A 16,553-nucleotide genomic window follows, 5' to 3' on the forward strand; every position below is an offset into this window, starting at 1 on the left:
TGACTTTGTATGGTTTAAGGAAATACCTACAGTTGTCAAGTTGACAGGGGTGGACTGTGGTGGTTAAGGTTCTTCATCAACTTGACTGGGCCATGATTCTCACTGGCTCGGAAGTTATGCAATGGTGTATTTTGTCAGTTACGTAATGAAGAAGTTATCACTCATTTTGTTATGTAATATAACCAATCACCTCCATGAGGTGTTGTGATGTGATCAGCCAATCAGTTGTAAGGGGTGCAGCCTGCATCCAATATATGTGGATGTTTTGGCAAAGTTCATTGGCTTTTGCTTGCTCTGAAATCTGCATCATCTGACCTTCTGTTCTTGGGAATTGAGCCAGTGGCCTGTCGTATTGCTTGCTGATTTAGTATTTGACAGCCTCTGCTGCCTATGAGCCAATACCATTCCCTCTTACTTGCTAATCGTGGATTCATTAACTTCTGCAGACTGTGAGCCAGCAGTCTACATTCTGATGTGTGGTCTTGGGTTCATTAGCCCCTGGAGCTATGAGTCCTAGAACCATTCAGCCTGATGCCTGACCCATGGACTTGGGACTTGCCAGCCTCTACAACCGCTGAACCATTTCCTTGAGATAAATCTTTCTCTCCTAATACATACATATGTAAATATATCTGTATGCATATTTATACATATATATTTGTATATATTCATATATTTGCTTATGTGTATATATTTATATATATGTGCTTCACTGATTTTGTTTCCCTAGATAACTCATCTGTGACAAATGCATGTGTCTTGGTTTTGTGATAATGTTAATGCATTAAGCCTGAAAAAAAAAAAAAAAAAAAAGCCAGAACCAGTGTAAGGGATAACCTGAGAAGGAAAACTCAAATATCTTCCAATAAATCAATTGCTTCAACCTAATAAATATTCTCTGAAAGACAGAATCTGCGAGATGGGAGCAGAATCAGAAAATTGTTGGTACTGCAGGCCAAATAGGAGGTAGGGCATATGCAAAAGCCAGAAATAATCCTGGGAAGAACAAGAGCCAGAGATGAAGGCTCAGCCTACCATTTCTTTTTGCATTGGCAGTGTTCATGAGTGCATACTGTACATTGCTACTGTTCTCTGAGTATACCTCTTCTTTATGTTTTTTGCTTTTTTGTTTATTTATTTTTGCCTGTAAATTTTTTTCAGTATAGAACCATATCCATAAATTTGGAAGAAGGTAAGAGATAGTAACAAATTCTTTTATATTCATTAAAATCTAACAAAACACATTTTTTCCCTTGTCTTGAGAGGTTTTATTCTTCTCCTTATTTTTAATTATTGCTTTAGCAATTTGTAAATTTTTCCAATTTTCCAAAATCCATTCATTTCCCTGAAATTCTTTCCTTCAGAATTTCTTGTTTTCCCAAAAAATAGAGAATCATCCCCTCACTGAACACATTCAATGTGTAGAAAAGAAAAACATTCTTCTCACGCATTTTTCTTAAATATTTTACTGAAGTGTGCTAACTTTATTATATAATGATGTTGATAGTTTTCATTTTCTTCCTTTTTGTTCGAGATATCACATTTTTGAGAAAATAAGATCATAAAATTCTTATTTCCTTTTTTTAAAAAATAATTTTTATTGTGCTATAAGTGAAAGTTTACAAATCAGGTCAGTCTCTCATACAAAAATTTACATACAGCCTGCTGTACACTCCTACTTGCTCTCCCCCTAATAAGACAGCACACTCTATCCCTCTACTCTCTCTCCTTGTGTCCGTTCAAGCAGCTTCTGCCCCCTTCGGCCCTCTCATCTCCCCTCCAGACAGGAGGTGCCAACATAGTCTCAGTGCCTACTTGATCCAAGAACCTCATTCTTCACCACTGTCATTTTCCATCCCATATTTATTCCAGTCCAATCCCTGTCTGAAGAGGTGGCTTTGGGAATGGTTCCTGTCTTAGGCTAACAGAAGGGCTGGGGACCACGGCCTCTGGGGTCTTTCTAGTCCCAGTCTGATCATTAAGTCTGGTCTTTTTGTGAGAATTTGGGGTCGGCATCCCACTGCTCTTCTGCTCCCTCAAGGGTTCTCTGTTGTGTTCCCTGTCAGGGCAGTCATTTGTTGTGGACTAGCACAATCTAGTTCTTCTGGTCTAAGGATGATGTAGTCTCTGGTTTATGTGGTCCTTTCTGTCTCTTAGGCTCAAAATTACTTTGTGTCTTTGGTGTTCTTCATTCTTCCTTGCTCCAGGTGGGTTTAGACCAATTGATGCATCTTAGATGGGTGCTTGCTAGCACTTAAGACCCCAGACGCCACCCTCCAAAGTGGGATGCACAATGTTTTCTTAGTAGATTTTATTATGCCAATTGACTTAGATGTCCCCTGAAACCATAATCCCCAAACCCCTCCTCTGCTACACTGGCATTTGAGGCATTCAGTTTATTCAGGAAACTTCTTTGCTTTTGGTTTAGTCCAGTTGTGTTGACCTCTCTTGTGTTGTGAGTTGTCTTTCCCTTCACCTAAAATAAAACTTATCTAATTAGTGAAAACTTCTCACCCTCCCCTCTCTCGTAACCATCAAAGAATATTTTTTTCTCTGTTTAAACTATTTCTCCAGTTCTTATAATAGTGGTCTTACACAATATTTGTCCCTTTGCAACTGACTAATTTCACTCAGCATAATGTCTTCCAGATTTCTCCACATTATGGAATGTTTCATGGATCCGTCATTGTTCTTTATCGATGTGTAGTATTCCAATGTGTGAATATACCATAATTTATTTATCTCTTCATCCATTGATGTGCACCTTGTTTGCTTACAACTTTTTGCTATTGTAAACAGTGTTGCAATGAACATGGCTGTGCATATATCTGTTCGTGTAAAGGCACTTATTTCTCTAGGATATATTTCAAGGAGTGGGATTGCTGAATCATATAGAAGTTCTATTTCCAGTTTTTTTTTAAGGAAGCATCAAATTGATTTCCAAAGTAGTTGTACCAATTTAGATTCCCACCAGCAGTGTAGAAATGTTCCAGTATCTCCAAAACCTCTCCAACATTTATTATTTTGTGTTTTTTGGATTAATGCCAGCCTTGTTGGAGTGAGATGGAATCTCATTATGGTTTTGATTTGCATTCCTCTAATGGCTAATGATCATGAGCCTTTCCTCACGTATCTGTGAGCAGCCTGAATGTCTTCTTTAGTGAAGTGCCTGTTCATAACCTTTGCCCATTTTTTAATTGGGCTCTTTTTCATTTTGTAGTTGAGTTTTTGCAGAATCATGTAGATTTTAGAGATCAAGCCCTGATTGGAAATGTCATAGCTACAAACTTTTTCCCAGTCTGTGGGTAATCATTTTACTCTTTTGGTGAAGTCTTTGGATGTGCATAGGTGTTTGACTTTTAGGAGCTTCCAGTTATCTGGTTTCTCTTCTGCATTTTTAGTAATGATTTGTATACTGCTTATGCCATGTGTTAGGGGTCCTAATGATGTCCCTGTTTTTTCTTCCATGATCTTTAACTTTTTAGATTTTATGTTTAGGTCTTTGATTCATTTTGAATCAGTTTCTGTGCATGGTGTGAATTATGGGTCTTTTTTCATTTTTTTGCAGATGGATATCCAGTTATGCCAGCACCATTAGTTAAAAAGATTGTCTTTTCCCCAATTAACTGACTTTGGGACTTTGTCAAATATCAGCTGCTCATATGTGGATGGATTTATATCTGGATTCTCAATTCTGTTCCATTTGTCTATGTATCTGTTGTTGTACTAGTACCAGGCTGTTTCGCTTAATGTGGTGGTATAATAGGTTCTAAAATCAGGTAGAGTGAGACCTCCCACTTTGTTTTCCTTTTTCACTAATGATTTACTTATTTGGGGTCTCTTGCCCTTCCATATGAAGTTGGTGATTTGCTTCTCCATGTCATTAAAAAATGTCATTGGAATTCGTATCAGAATTGCATTGTTTCTATAGATGTCTTTGGTAGAAAATGTTGTCTTCCTATCCATGAGCAAGGTATGTTTTTGCACTTACGTAGGTCTCTTTTAGTTTCTTGCAGTAGTGTCCTGTGGTTTTCTTTGTATAGGTCTTTTACATCTCTGGTAAGATTTATTCCTAAATATTTTATATTCTTGGGGGCTCCTGTAAATGGTATTGATTTGGTGATTTCCTCTTCAATATTCTTTTTGTTGGTGTAGAGGAATCCAAGTGATTTTTGTATGTTTATCTTGTATCCCAATACTCTGCTGAACTCTTCTGTTAGTTTTAGTAGTTTTTTTTTGAGGATTCTTTAGGGTTTTCTGTGTATAAGATCATGTCATCTGCAAATAGAGATACTCTTAATTCTTCCTTACCAATCTGGATGCTTTTTATTTCTTTATCTAGAGTAATTGCTCTGGCTAGGACCTCCAGCACAATGTTGAATAAGAGTGGTGATAAGGGGCATCCTTGTCTGCTTCCCATTCTCAAGGGGAATACTTTCAGAATCTCTCCATTTAGGATGATGTTGGCTGTTGGCTTTATATAAATGACCTTTATTATGTTGAGGAATTTTCCTTCTATTCCTATTTTGCTGAGATTTTTTATCATGAATGGGTGTTGGGCTTTGTCAAATGCCTTTTATGCCTCAGTTGATAAAATCATGTGGTTTTTGTTGTTTTATTTTATTTATGGGGTGAATTACAGTAATTGTTTTTCTAATGTCGAACCATCCCTGCATACTTGGTATGAATCCCTCTCGGTCATGGTGAATTATTTTTTTGAAATGTTGTTGAGTTCTATTGGCTAGAATTTTGTTGAGGATTTTTGCATCTATGTTCATGAGGGATATAGGTGTATAATTTTCTTTTTTTTTTTACTGTCTTTACCTGATTTTGGTATCAGGGATATGCTGGCTTAATAGAATGAGTTTGGGAGTATTCCGTCCTTTTCTATGCTCTGAAACACCTTTAGTAGTGGTGGTGTTAACTCTTCTCTGAAAGTTTGGTAGAACTCTGCAGTGAAGCCATTAGGGCCAGGACTTTTTTGGGGAGGGAGTTTTTTGATTACCTTTTCAATCTCTTCTTTTGTTATGGGTCTATTTAGTTGTTCTACCTCTGTTTGTGTTAGTTTAGGTAGGTAGTGTGTTTCTAGGAATTCATCCATTTCTTCTAGGTTTTCAAATTTGTTACAGTGCAATTTTTCACAGTCATCTGATATGATTGTTGTAATTTCAGTTGGGTCTGTTGTGATATCTCCCAACTCATTTCTTATTTGGGTTATTTGTTTCCTTTCCTGTTGTGTTTTTTTTTTTTTTTTTTTTGTCGGTCTGGCCAATGGTTTATCAATTTTGTTAATTTTTTGAAGAACCAGATTTTGGTCTTTTAATTCTCTCAATTGTTTTCTGTTCTCTAATTCATTTAATTCTGCTCTAATTTTTATTATTTGCTTTCTTCTGGTGCCTGATGGTTTCTTTTGTTGCTCTCTTTCTATTTGTTCAAGTTGTAGGGACAGTTCTTTGATTTTGGTCCTTTCTTCTTTTTGTATGTGTGCATTTATTTATATAAATTGGCCTCTGAACACCACTTTCGGTGTGCCCCAAAGGTTCTGCCAGGAAGTGTTTTCATTCTCATTGGATTCTATGAAATTCTTTATTCCCTCTTTAACATCTTCTATAACCCAGTCTTCCTCGAGCAGGTTATTGTTCAGTTTCCAAGTGTTTGATTTCTTTTCCCTGCTTTTTCTGTTATTGATTTCTACTTTTATGGCCTTACGGTCTGAGAAGATGCTTTGTAATATTTCATGGTTTTGGATTCGGCAAAGGCTTGCTTTATGATGCAATATGTGGTCTATTCTAGATAATGTTCCATGTGCACTAGAAAAGAAAGTATATTTTGCAGCTGTTGGGTGGAGTGTTCTGCATATATGTATGATGTCAAGTTGGTTGTTTGTGGCCTTTAGATTTTCTGTGTCTTTATTGAGCTTCTTACTGGTTTTCCTGTCATTCACCGAAAGTGGTGTGTTGAAATCTCCAACTATAATTGTGGAGCTGTCTATCTCACTTTTCAATACTCTTAGAGTTTGTTTTATTTATCTTTCAGCCCTGTCATTGACCGCATAAATAATTAATATGGTTATATCTTCCTGGTAAATTGCCCCTTTAGTCATTATATAGTGTCCTTCCTTATCCTTGTAGTGGATTTAACTTCAGGGTCTATTTTGTCAGAAATGAATATTGCCACCCCTGCTCATTTTCGATTGTTGTTTGCCTGATATATTTTTTCCCATCCTTTGAGTTTTAGTTTGTTTGTGTCTCTAAGTCAAAGGTGTGTCTCTTGTAGGCTGCATATAGCTGGATTATGTTTTTTTTATCCAATCTCCAACCCTCTGTCTTTTTAATGGTACGTTTAGTCCGTCTACATTCAGCTTCATTATAGATAGATAGGAGTTTAGTGTTTTCATTTTCATCCCTTTTTTGTGTGTTGTTGACAGTTTCATTCTTACTTTTTTGTGCTGAGATGTTTTTCTTTGTAAATTGTGTGTTCCTGTTTTTCATTATAGTTGAATTTGTTTTTGCTGAGTCTTTACTTTTTTCTTGGTTTTTATTTTGAAATATGGGATTATTCGTCTTCTTTGTGGTTACCTTAATATTTACTCCTATTTTTCTAAATTTAAACCTAACTTATTTGTTTGGTTTTTATATCGCCTTGATTTATGTTCTTGAATAACCTTTTTAGTTTTTTCTAATGCTTTATCTGTGTGTTCCTTGGTTTTTTCTGTACATTGGCTGATTTCTTTCCTGATGTCTTTATTTTAATCTTTTGTATTCTACAACTGGCAATTCTAGGAACACATCTTCATCCAGGAGAGACCTTGATTCTCTGTTTTGGGAGTTTGTAAAAGCAATCATGGTCTGCTTTTTTCTATGACTTGATATCAACTGCTCTCTCTGAACTATCTATAAGTTATTGTAATAATTTATTTCATGTTTGCTCACTGGGTCCTATCTTCTTTGTTTTCTTTCAATATACCCAGATAGGCTACTAGAGTGTGCTAACTTGATTAGTGGAGTCTTTGGAGCAGTAATGTCCTGTTACCAGATGGCTAGAACTGTTACCAGGTATATGAGCCTATGAGTCCATTCACTATTCTCAAATATATTCAGCTCAGGTGTCCTGATAGTTGGTCACCTAGTGTGTGGTATAGACTCTTACCCACTATCTTAGAGGAGTAGTGGTGATGGTTGTTTGCACTGGTTTCTGGTAGCAGCAGGAGGTCACACTCTGAGGACAGCAGGGAGTTAAAAACCTTCCCCAAAGTATCAGTAAGGAAGTAGAATTTCTGTTCACTAGAGTGCTCTGATGGATGAGCTCTGCAGCTGTATCTTAGGTACCCAGTGCTTATACCTGTAAAGATTGGTAGACACCACTATCCTCAGACCTCTTTTGCAGGTGGCTAGGTGGCATGGATGGAGCCTCAGCCCTCAAGTCCCTGCTGTGTGTAGGTGAGGGCTCTGTTTAATAGGTAGAGCAGTATCGGACATCCAAAACCTGCCTCTCCACCACACAACTGAAAGAATTACAGTCAGATCTCTAATAGATTTGCCTTTGCAGTATAATAGCCACCTGGTTTCATGGAGGGGTGAAAACCAAAGTCTGTGGATTGCTTATGCCTGGACTGGAGCTGCTTCTGCTCTGAGCTTCCAGTTTAGGGAAGTCAGAAAAGTATTTTTTCCCTGTTTGTTAATTTGCTTCTTCTCCCAGGCCAGAGAATGGGTCAGAAAAAGTGCTGCAAGTTCTATCTCAGGTCCATGGAATTTTAATGTTAATGAAGCCAGCTGGGGAAGGGAGCAGAGAGATCAGATAGATAGGAGAGAGTATTTTCAGAATAATCTATTAGATCTGCACAGTAAATTAGACAAATCACTTATCTTGTGCCAAGAGCACTGTTTTATCTCAGGTTCCAGAGACATGTGTAGCCTGTGTGCTCTGGCTGGGTCCCCACCGAGATTGCCCAGGCGGTTAGTGCTGTGTCCTGTGCTTGTTGTGTCTCAGGAAACAACCATCAGCTCCACCACATTCGCACCAAAGAACGGCACCAAGGTATTGGAGCTGAAGCACTGCTTGGGCTCGGCAACACGTCACTGCTTCTACACAGTCTCTCAAGGTCCCGCCACTCAGGTAGATTCCTTAGTTCTGTGTTTGATGCTCAGGGTTCATAAACTGTCATATATGTAACCTATTCACCTGTTTTTTTCTGGTCTTTGTTGCAAGAGGGTTCTGAGGGATCTTCTGACTAGTTAGCCATCTTGGCCCCACCTTTGTTGTTTTCTTTTTTTAAAAAAGCCTTTTTTCACAGCCATGGTCATAAGAGTGAAAAATTTTTCTTTGAAAGAAAAGCTTACTGTTGCCAAAATGATAACCTAAGACAACACCAACAAGAAAGCTGTAATTAAGTTCAAGTGCAACAAAATGCAAATTTATTCAATTATGAAAGAAAAGGATAAGATAATTGAAACATACATGATCAACATCAACATAAACACCAAGAAAGGAAGAGACTGAAATTATGCAGAAATCAACAAACTGATTTTGAGTGGTTTCTTAACACCTCTGCCAAAATGTTCCCATTTCAGGATCTTTCTTGCCAGTAAAGGCAAAGAAAATGACCAAATTTTCAAAGCTGATGGATTCTCAGCATCTAAATGGTGGCTTAAGAGCTTAAAAAAAAAAAGGAATCACCTGCAATATATCTTTTTGGGAGCCAAACGAGTTTGACACACAGAATCAGGATACAATAAGTGATATTTACATTGAAGTTTCAGAAAATGGGATAAGTGGCATTCCTTACATTGTTGTTTCCAGAGAATTTGTCGCAGAAATGGATGACATAAACCTGCAAGAAATTGTGAGCTTGCAATATAAAGATGATGATGATGAAGATAATGAAGACCTACAGTTAGAAGAGCCTGTCCTTTAAGTCAAACACGTTTCCAGCTATATAAAGGCTTTGAAGAAATTTGGAAAAGTTAAAAGAAACCAAGAATTATTTGATAAGGCTAAGATCTTAGGTATTTGTTTCAATAATTTCATAAAAAAAAACTAAATAATTGACATTAGATATTTTTATGCAAAAGTGAATTTTACCCATATCTTTGTTTGAATAGTATATGCACATATCTGTACATAATTTGAATAAACGTGCAAATCATAAAAACTGGCTTAGTTCTGTCCCAGTCCTATGAAATTGAAAAGAAACACTTTCTGGGTGTTTATAAAGTTGTTGTTGTTAGGTGCTGTGGAGTCAGTTCTGACTCAGTGAGCCCATGAACAACAGAAAGAAATACCCCCCGTTACTGCATCATCTTCACAGTTGTTGCTATGTTTGAGCTCATTGTTGCAGCCACTGTGTCAATCCATCTTGTTCAAGGTCTTCCTCTTTTTCTCTGACCCTCTACTTTACCAAGCATGATGTCCTTCTCCAGAGACTGATCCCTTCTGATAACATGTCCAAAGTATGTGAGACGAAGACTTGCCATCTTCACTTCTAAAGAGCATTCTGGCTATACTTCTTCCAAGAGAGCAATAGGAAAGTGGTAAGACTGCACCTTGTCAAGGGCAGAAACTTTGTGTCACTTGGAAAAACAGATTTCACTGTATAAGAAGTGAGGTAGGTTTCCAAGTTAATATTTTCTATGTGGATATTCAATTGTAGTACCATCATTTGTTGTTTAGAAGGCTATTCTTTCTCCATTGAATTGTCATCTCGTTCTTTTTCAATATTTATTAGAACTCATCAGTGAACCCATTTGGATTTTGAGTTTTATTTGTTGAAAATTTTTTGTTTTTTATCATCTTTACTTTTAACAGGTCTGGTCAGATTTTGTATTTCATCTTCTGTCAGCTTACGGAATTTTTGTCTTTCCCAGAATTTTTCTATTTCTTCTATGTTATCAAATTTATTAGCATATTACTGTTCATAGTATTCTTTTCTAGTCTTCATTTCTGTGAGATCAATAATGATATCCACATATTTATTCCTGACTTTAGTCATTTGAGGAGTCTCTATTTTTCATTCCACCAGTCTAGCTAAATGTTTTCAATATTGTTCATATTGTTAAGGTATCATACGTTTTGTGTCATTTCATTTCTGTGTTGTTATTCTATTATCGATTTCTTGAATTTCTGTTCTAATCTTTTTTTTTATTTTCTTCAGATACTTGCCTTGGATTTGTTTTATTCTTCCTTTATACTTTCTTGTCCATATATGATAGATAGTTACAGATAGCTGCCATCAAGTGGACTGGGTCTCATGGCGACCTTATGTACAGAACCAAACTTTTCTCAATCCCGCATTATTCTCACTGTCGTCAGCAGCATGTTCGAAAGTTCATTGTTGTGGCTACTGTGCCAATCCATCTTCCTGAGGTCTCCCTTGTCCTCACTAGGTCTCTGCTTCACTAAACACATTCTCCTTTACCATTAGATCCCACCCGATGATGTGTCAAAAGCAAGCTAGTTGGACAATCATCTGTTGTGATCCATAAGGTTTGCATCGGCTAATTTTCATAAATACATCACCAGGCCTTTCTTCATAATCTGTCTTATTCTGGAAATTCCACTGAAACCTGTCCACCATGGGTGACCCTGCTGCTATTTGAAATACAAGGGGCATAGCTTCCAGCATTATAGCAACACACAAGCTACCACAATGTGACAAACAGAGATGGTGACAGGTACATACATACCATGCATAAAATGTCATTAATTTTCCTTAAAACGCATGTACCCTTGACATAACTGCCTGAATTAGTTCAATCAGGGTAATTTGTTGATACCTGTCTAAAATTACTTTATTGAACCAATGGGGATTTGCAGAATGAAAGATGGAGGACAAAGTGTTAGAGATGATGTCCTCTAGGGAATCAGGTTTGGTTGAATATTTGGAAGAAAAAGAACAATGAAAAGGCACATGTAACAAGAACTTAATTTGGTTAGGCTTTCTTTTAAGAATCTTTAGGTATTATATTATTAATTCCTCATAGCAGCTCCGTTAGGGAGCTATAATCCTAGTCATCATGTTATATGTGACAGAACTGAAGCATAAAAATGTCAAATAAAAATAATTACATACTTGTGTGCCAGTAGGTATTGTAGAGTGCTTTTCAAATAACATGTGGATAATACACTATTTATATTACATTTTACAGGAAAGAAGACTGATGTAAAAGAACTATGTAACTGGATCGTATAGCTAATATCGTAGAATTAGAATTTATACCGAAGTGGTCTGGCTCCATTGGACGTTGCTCATGTCGCTAAACTTTATACTATACTGATTCCTCCCCATCTGTACATTGATAAAGAATCTCACAAATGCATCCATGTGATACTCTTCACCACTACACAAGACTACCTTCCAGTATATTTTGGAATAAAGGAAATAAAACCTAGGAAGAAAAATTCATGAAATACTGAAAATCTTTACATTTCCCATTGCTTTCTTATTAAAATAAATTCCTGGGGGCTTGGCCATGTGACTTGTTTTGATAAGGATTGTGGGTGAGAAAGTGAAAACTTGTGAGTTCCGTGCCCAGGCATCGAGAAATACATTTCTGCTTGCCTTTCTGAGAACTGATGACCTCTGCAATGAGAAGGATGTGCACCCACGTTATAAGCCCACTGTTCTGAGAATAAGATATATGAAAAAATCTGAACTAAATTAGTGGACTGGAGCTAAGCTCAACTTATAATAACTGAAACCCATCCAAACAACAGACAGATGAGTGAGAAAACATTCTTTTTTTTTTGAAAGTCAATGCAATTGTGGTTGCTTATTATACAGCTTCGAAGATCTGATACAGCTACAGTTTATGCATTATATAAAATGAAATTTTAGTCTATTCAAGGAGATAAATGTATATATCGGTTTATTTTGCTAACAATAATCAATGATAAGCTCCCTTCCTCTTTTAATTGAATGATGATGAAAAGGTCTCTGAATGATTGATAAATTACTCACCTATTTTGAATTTGCAAATACGTAGCTGTTTATACCAAACAAATGCTTTTATCCTTTTGATTCTTTTTTTATCTTCATCATTTCAGTTTTTCATCAAAGCATTTTTCTAAGCACGATGATAAAGTGTGAGAGAAGGAGGAGGATAGAGAATTGAATAAAATACCTTCGAAAATGTCTGAATTATAGTAGAGAAAACCACAGACATGTGTCAATTATCAAAGGAGACTGAACATAACCCAATGCAAATATCAATCTCTACCAAAAATGGAACTTAGTAGTGATAATGTTGCTCTAAAATGGAATTCAGAGATACATGTTGTTTTTATTCTTTGGGGAAGCGGAGCAAATACAAAGGTCTGCTATATTGCAGTTCTGTCATGTGTCACAATGGTGACTTTGTGTGCCAATTAACAATGTATTCTCTCTCATCTCCAAATCCAACCTATCCTATGCCATTTCATAATAATGAAGCTATCTCTTACAAACTGTTCTTCCTTGCAGCTGGCATGATGTTAAGCTTTGCCAGTAGAAGCCATTGGAGAGACACTGCAGGAGGAAGGGTTCTTCTTCCTGGCTTTGTGATGCTTCTTATCCTCTTGCTTCTATGGTGGGTAGTGTGCTGTCAGCTAGATGTATGCAGGATGTCTGGTATTCAGCCACCAGCAAGTTTTGTTGCCAGTCTCAGTCATAGTTCCCTGCCCCCCAGCCTCTGCCCCCTGGCTGTCTTGTAGGGGGTCCTTCTGCCTGCCACCCTGGCTCAGATTCCATCCTCACCAATTTCATCCTTATGGCTTGGACCTCTTCTGTCCCAGGACAACCCAGTGAACACCTCTGCCATTCAGGAGCTGTAGCCACACAGGTTTGGTTTGAAGTTTCAACCCAACTATCAAGTTTGTTCCTTCTTTGAGTATTCTCCCTCAGCACTAAGGGATTCTTTATAGTTTTCTTTTATCCCATCTTACTTACCTTTCCTCTACAAATAGTTAATAATTATTTATATAAACTTTCTCTGATTTCTGTCTCCTAACTGGGCTCTGATTTACACACCTTACCACTAGGGATGGTGTGTCCTCATTTAAAACAACTTCAAGGGCTAGGAGACACCAACTCATTTGAGAATATGAATGAATTTATTCATTTTGTTGCTGACGTCAAACATAACATTTCTTGATAATAGTGTGATTTGTAATTTATACATAATTTAAATAGCAGAAGCTTAATGAATGTATAATATTTCTCTGTGTATATGAGTAAAATAATTCAGTCATAAAAGGACAAACATATGATCCTAGTTACATGAAATATCTAGTTTCAGGAAATGTATAAAGATCAAAATTGATTAGTGGTTATAAAGTCAGGAGGGAAGGGAGAAAAGGGGAGTTATTTTATAGGAGACATTGAGCTTCTGTTAAGGCTGATGGAAACATTGGGGAAAGGATAGTGGTGATGGATACCCAAAGTGATGAATGTAACTAATGTCACTAAATTGTACCGGTAAAAATGGCAAAGTGGCAAATTTCTTATTTTGTATATATATAATTTTTTAAAGTTAATGTAAATTAAAATTGTACTAAAAAAAGCATTGTATGGCTACTGAAGAAACTAGAAGTATGTGTTCATAGATGGGGAACAGCATTATACCAAACTTTGGAAAATGACCGTGCTTGGTGCTTACAAACATATGTTTTTAATTGTAAGCAGGATTTAGAAGGAATCTTGTTATTGTAAATATTAAAAAAGGTGCAATTCTTGTCCCTCTCTGGAGATACTGAAATCCTGTCATACAGAGAAGAATAATATTTTTAAGAAAAGACATATGGATAATTAAATATATATATGAAAATAATATTCATGGAGTTATCCTTTTCAATAAAGTATTAATATTGATAATGCATAACTTAATAATATAATAAATATTTCAATCTTAAAGAATTTATGCAGACCTACAGTTATATATCTGAACCTGAATATTTCCTCTACTATTTGTCAACAAAGACTTAAATAATTGTAGTTTTATAATTGTTCATTTATTGCTTTTTCTCAAGTTATAAAATAGAGGAATTTCAAAACTCACACTTTGGAGGAGAAAGTTGAATTGCCACTAAATTCAATCCACGTAAGACTCTGAAATACCTCATGAAATTCTAGGAGAAAACAATTTTAAGGGAAATCAAATATAAATTATTATATTACATTTTTTTTGTTGTATCAAATACGGTGAATCCTTTCTTACTGTACAGAGCCCGTCAATTTGTTCACATTGTGAGTGTTTCGTACCGGACATGTTATAGACATTGATTAGTGTGACTGAGCAAAGGGATCAGATTGACAAAAACAATACTTTCAGGGCTCTGGAAATTGATCAAAGTCAAATCATAATTTGAAAAAGATTTATTCCTGGAAAGCTGGTAGATATTGATTAAGAATTGGACACATCTGCCGTCTTCCTGCCCAGGCTGTTCCCAATCCCTTCCCCTCCGCAGCTCAGTGAGAACACCTTCAGATTTTACAGCATGGGGCAGGCTGCAAAAGTCAGCAGTGTGACTGCCAAAGGTGGCAGATTTGACTGCAGGTGAGAGGTGATGACAAAAACCCACAGGATTTCCAGCTCAAAGTACTGAAACCTATGGCAAATGAATGGTTAAAACCCACAAATTCTCTACCCTGAGTTTGTGTTCTCCATGGGAGTAAGCAGAATACCAGCAACAATTTTTTTTTTTTTCCCAGCCATAAATTTAAGACAAAGATCCTAAAAATGAGAGTCCAATAAAAGTGATGACATTAGCTCTCTACACATTCTGGTTAACTGAATAAATATTACATTTTTGAAGGACACTTAGATGTTCCCAATAAAAAGTAAAGGCCAATGGAGACCTGAGAGCTTGCTGCAAAGTTATGAACACTTCCCAACACACACACACACACCACATCAAAAGATAGAGGGAGGAAGTTCTATAGAGCTGAAGTCTTTGGATACGACCTCTACTTGAATCATTGGCTAATAACAAAGCTATGCAGTCACAAGAAAAACTCCTAGGAAGCTAGGGTAAAAAGTAAAACATAACTGAAAACACAACAGAACATTGGCAAAGGACTTGAATAGATATTTCTTCAACAAAGAAATACAAATGACCAACAAGTACATGAAAAGATAATCAAAGTCATTAGTCATTACCGAATGCAAATCAAAACCACAATACGCTATCACTTCACAACCCTAAGATGGTGCTGATTTAAAAAACAAAAAACAACGGGTGTTGTTGAGGATGTGGAAAAATTGGAAACGTCATCCATTGCTGGTGGGATTATAAAAAGGTGCAGCCAAGGTGGAAAACAGTTTTGGTGCTTACTGAAAAATTTAAACATAGAATCACTATCTGATCCAGAAATTCCATTTCTAGGTATACACCCAAAAAATTAATAGGAGGAACACAAACAGATACTTGCACACCAGTGTTCACTGCAGCACTATTGGCAGTAGCCAAAAAATTAGAAATAAACTGAATGTCCATCAACAGATTAATGAATAAATAAATAAGGTACATAAGTACAATGGAATATTACTCAGCCATAAAAAGAAATGAAGTCCTGTAACATATAATGCTGAATGAAATCAGAAAAGGACAAATATCATATGATTACACTAATGTGAAATTTCTAGCATAGGCAAGTGTATAGAGACCAAAGCTTATTGTAGTTTATATGAGTAGAGGCAGGAGGAAGATAATGGAACAGGGGAACGCAATGCTCAGGGGACACTAAATTTCTGCTTAGGGTGATTAGGAAATTTGGGAATGGATAATGGTGATGGTTGAACAACACAAAAAACATAATTAGTGTCACTGAATTGTACACATGAAGGATATTGAAATGGCAAATGTTTGTTACAAATATATCACACAATAAAAAAAATAGTGAAAGCAATCAGGGAGAAATCATGCATTATTACTGCTTCGCTTACTCTGGTGGAATCCTGACTAAAATAATAAATTAAGCAAGATTGCTGAAAATAATGTCAATATACAAATATACATAAGTTTTATTGTGCTATATTAGAGACATCATAAAAAGAAAGATAGAAAGATAACCAGAGTTAAATTAAATAAAATCATCCAAGACTTTAACCTAAATATATGAAACTGTTTTGAGAATATAAAGAGAGGATTAAGGCATGTTAGAGGATCGCTGGCGATGCAAGGGTTAAGTGCTCTGCTACTAACCAAAAGGTCAGAAGTTCAAACTCACCATTAGCTCCACAAAAGACTGGCAGTATGCTCCCATAAAGATTCCAGCCAAAGAAACCCTATGGGGCAGTTCTGACCTGCCCTGTAGGGTCACTATGAGTCAAATCGACTGGATGGCACACAACAATAACACAGGCATGTTAAAACATATTATATAGATATCCATTTTGAACAATTAACCTATTGATTAAATATAACTTCAATAAAGCCACCTCCTGATTCTGTGAAAATGTTTATATAGGCACTAAAAGGGCCAGTGTAACAGGATACTCCTGAAGAAGACTGGGATGAAGTGATTTTTTGCACTGAATGTCAAAGTTTAACATAAAGCTTTAGTAATATTTACCATGTGG

Source organism: Elephas maximus, chromosome 4 (genome assembly GCF_024166365.1).
Source record: "Elephas maximus indicus isolate mEleMax1 chromosome 4, mEleMax1 primary haplotype, whole genome shotgun sequence".
Classification (NCBI taxonomy): domain Eukaryota; kingdom Metazoa; phylum Chordata; class Mammalia; order Proboscidea; family Elephantidae; genus Elephas; species Elephas maximus.